The sequence below is a fragment of the Lipotes vexillifer genome, unplaced genomic scaffold, assembly GCF_000442215.2.
Source record: "Lipotes vexillifer unplaced genomic scaffold, Lipotes_vexillifer_v1.1 scaffold1962, whole genome shotgun sequence".
NCBI classification, from domain to species: Eukaryota; Metazoa; Chordata; class Mammalia; order Artiodactyla; family Lipotidae; genus Lipotes; species Lipotes vexillifer.
The window spans coordinates 643,262-647,811 of NW_006782699.1; positions in this window are offsets into that span (position 1 = coordinate 643,262).

The following is a 4,550-nucleotide window of genomic DNA, read 5'->3' on the forward strand; positions in this document are numbered from 1 at the left end:
CCACTTTAAAATAAATACTTTATTTTTAAAGGAAATATTTTTAAGAGACAACTCAAGGGGAGTAGCTTAGGTGTGGCTCTCGGACTAGTGTTAATTTCCCTGCAGTTGCAAGGGAATCAATTTCTTTACCGGCGTTTTCCTTCCAAATTGAGTTACTTCTTATTAGCAAAAATTAATATGCAAATGTCAGTGAGCCCTACCAGGTCTTCAAACTTGTGTCTGAACCTGTCTTTTACTTACTCTAAAAGGTGATTCCCAAATTATAGAAGGGGGGGGGGCGAGGACTGGACTCCCCAGAACTGAATGGAATCACACATTTGATCTTTTCAGTGAAGGAAAACAATTTATTTAGAGATATAAAAACTGCTATCCGGAGAAATGAAACCATCAGAGAGCTTCTGGCATTCTAGCTAGCTGCAGCAAGAGGAAGTGTTGCTGTAACGGGTATTCTGTTTATTTATTAAAGAAAATCAATGAAAGAGGCTGTAAAGTAGTTAGTGAGGCGTGTGTTTGGGACTCGCGGTGAATCGTGACTCCGTCAGGGCGAACAAGCAGCTCTTCCTCTTGCCAGAAAAGTCCCTGCGTCGCCCCGAGCCGGGGCGCGGGCTGCACGGCACCTGGTTCCAGCTCGCCGGTGCTGCCCCGCGGTGCTCCCGCCACCGCCAGAGTCCGTAAAATTCTCTGCCCTTTCTGCCCTCTGTCCTAGCAGTTGCTCCCTCCAGTTGACAGCGGGTGCCTTCCCACGCCCTCCCTCAGCAGCACACACCTTTTCCCTCCTCTCTTACTGACTCTAGTCGTTCCCTCCTTCCTTTACGCTACAGGTCTGAACTTCTGCACTTCTTTTCCTTCTACTGGAATCTCACTCTTCTGCATCTCCAAGTCCCTCCGGTGAATCGCCGAATATTTCCTTCCTACCCCGCCCCTCCCTCGTTTCTCTCTCACGCCATTTATTTAGCACCCGGGTCTTCTTACCCTCGCGCTCCTATCCTCTCCTCCAGACATTCCAGAGAGTTCTCATCACACCAGAATGCACTCTCTTTCTCTTCCTCCTCCCCTTGGATTGGAGAGCCGGGGGTGGGTGGGGGTGAGGGCGGTGGGGGTGGTATTGCGATTTTAACTCCCAGGGGGTTTATTCTATTCTTTTAACAGCTTTACTTTCCCTTTTCTTCTTTGCGTAACCTTCACCTACCTACTAATTTATAACAGAAGCGGTTTCTTTCCCTTTCATTGCCTAGTTTACGGTTCCGGTCCGGGGTTGTGCGTCCCACGCACTCTCCGCACCTCCCTCTCCCCGCCCCCACCAGTCAGCATCGCCCCCGCCGGCCGTGCTCCCCGGCAACTATTTTCATTTACTCGGTTGCCGTCTAGTTGCACTTTCTCTTCTCGGAATAAGTTAGCTATCCAGATTTAAAGTTCTCTGTATAGCCCCTCTTTAATTTGTCAAATTACTTCGTTGCCCAAATGAAGGGAGGGGGTTTGGGGAGGCAGTATATCACCCACTTAAGTCCCTTTTAACACCCCAGTCCCACCCCCCCGCCCGGATAATATCTTATGTGAATAATAACGAATTCTGGACGATTTTCCCTCTCAGCGCGTGCAGATTGCTTATATGTTATTCCTGAGCGGGTCTCAAACTCCTCACTTGCATCTTCTGGCTTCGAGTGGTCATCCTTCCAAACTTCCCCCCTGTCCTCTCCTTCCCTCCCCGGCAGCCCTGGCTGCGAGCGGAGCTCAGTCTAAAGACCTCGTCCTCTCGCTTCTTGTTTCTTGCTGCTGCAGCTGCCGCTGAAATTCGCTGCGGCCGCTGCCTCTTCCCGCTTTAATCCCAGACCTCCAGTCATTGGGCAGCTCCTCAGAGGCAAGAAGTCAACACCATGGCAACCCGACAAGCCTATCAGATCACCGGCTGGTGTGACAGCAGCAACACTGCAGGCTGGAGTGGGCTGGGCAGAAGAGCAGAGTGGCCTCTACGCTCAGGTACACAGTCTGGGAGTGGACAGCAGCTGTCAGCCTCCGCGGTCTGGCTACACAGATGTGCACCACCCAGTTCATACCCCTACCCTGTGTCCCCTCGTAGGTCTGGAGGAGGAGAAGGAGGGTTGCCAGAAGGATTGGAAGGGCTTCGGAAGAGACTTTCAAGCTAAAGTAATCAAAGCCCTAGGTATTGTAAACTAAAGGTGCCTTGTGCCCCAGTATTCCATGAAACCAAATTGCAGTAGCCTCAGAACCAAATTTAAGGGGTTTGCACAAAGGTGTGGGGCTTTTCTTCACCAGTTCTATCGCTTGCTTGAACAAAATTAAGGAAACATTCTGTTCTGGAGTTCCAAAAGGATACAAGAAACTGTGGCACTTTTAACTTTTACTGTCTGCTAAGTGCTGGATTCTACAAAAGCTCAACATCACTTTCAGCCATGCTAATTGCTTTGGAAATGACCTAAACTTTACCTGAAACGGCCTTTGCCTTGTTCTTTCCTAAAATGTGTGCTGCGTGTAATGTGTGTTCTAGATCTTGATTCTCTAGAGAAGAAACAGAGAAGACTAGGAAATGGGTAACTGGGAAATCTGTGTGTCCCTCTTGGGCCTACCCGGCCTTTGTATTTCCTCCTTTTCCTTAAGAAACTCCCAAGTAGGCAGATGGAAGAAGACAGGACTTTCACTAATATTTTAGAACATCTTGTTAGTTAACATGAAATAGATAGAAACTGCATTTTTCGTTTTTGATTTTAAAAGCACACAAGGTTTTTGAGAAACAGAACGTGTTATTTCTCCATTATAATTATAATTCTGCTGTGAAAACTTTGACAAATAATTGTACAATATGTTATCATTGATCATATAAACCCCTCTATCACTTATCTCATCGTTGATTTCTAAATTTCAGAACACGCATTTGTCTATCGAAGTTGGAAAAGACAGAAAGAGAAATCCGTTTAATATTGAAGTTAATGTGTCGTATTGAGGAAATCTTGTATGAATTCTAAAATCTACCCTTAAGCCCACTTCACATAAACATAATTCACTAAGTAAACAGCTTTCATATTGATCTAACATTTTAACATTTTTAGGCTCTCAGTGTGTATTTAAATTATCCTTGGCATGCATAAAATCCTAGAGGATTGGAAAGGTTTCTTAAAACAGCAATTGTAATATTAAGCAAGTAGGACAGAGAGCCAATTTTTGTGGCTCTAGAGAAAAATTCAATGAAATCTTGAACTTCATTTCCTTACTTTCTCTATATTTCATTGTTGATGGATCCTAATATTAAAACAGTGCATTTTCAAAATATAATTTATTACAGACCCAAAACGGGTATAATAACTGACATTGGAGAAACAGGTCATGATATACTAGAGAAAACATTTGGACATAGGATGATATTCCCTGTACCGAAATTCTAATAACATGCTGGTAACATTTTCTTATTCTGTGCCACTCTGTAGAGTTGTTCAATGAAGAACTGCCAAGCACACAGAACTGAAATTTGGTTATAGTTTAAATGGTTATTTCAGTGCCAAGTTATTGACATCCTTTAATATTTTTGCCTAATTCATATTACATTTGCCATGTACTGAGTGTTTACAGTGGGAAATGTAGGAAGAAACATAATACCACAATTTTACATTAAAATGCATATATTTAATTCGTTATCTCCCAGAAACAAACTTGTAAGTTTAAAATGTTTTTAAAGAGAAGTTAAATAAAGTGTGCAAAAAATCTTTCAGTACATTTTGGCTTCAGTAAGAATAAAGGAATACAGGAAATATGAGAGCATTAAAAATTTCATTTTTTCATTTAATGAATGGTACATCCTCAGTTAGTGGAATACCTTAGGTTCTATAATACTACTTGTGTACGGGTGTGCATCTGTATGCTAGTCAAAGATGTGAACAGATACTGTCATTCAAATGTTTATCTATATGTAATATTTCTAATTTTAAAAAATTAAAATAAGATGAAGTTCATAAATTAATATATTACATTTAAATGAAAACAAATATCTAGATATTCTATTAGATCCTTTGAGTTTCTTAGAAATGATTATTTTTTCTTTATTATTTTTTCTCTGCCATGTATAGATTATCTAAAATTAAACAATTTTTGCATATATTATGCAGATATTTATTTTGTAATCATAAATCAATTTAGTGTCTACCCTTAAAAATACCCTCAGATTATGGGTATATGACCATCTGTTTAAACACAGATTTACATACATACCACACACATGTTGCTAGTCAGCTCCACATTCAAATCTTTACATTTAAAGCTATTTTCTGTACATTTAGTGTTTTCACCATAGGATGCTGTTGGAAGGAGGAAATTTCTCTTTTTAGCTAATGAATAAGATGGTGGAATTAAATGTAGTTTAAGTGCTAAATTAAAAAAAAAAAATCTATGTAAGGATGCCTTGCTCGTTTTCAGCAGAATGGATACCATCTTCATAGAGTTCATTCTTGACCTTACCTGAGTAAGTATTTTAACTTAAAGTATGAGATGCACCTAGAGGGGTAAAACATTGAGCTTAATAGGAAGACAGTTAATAACCTTGT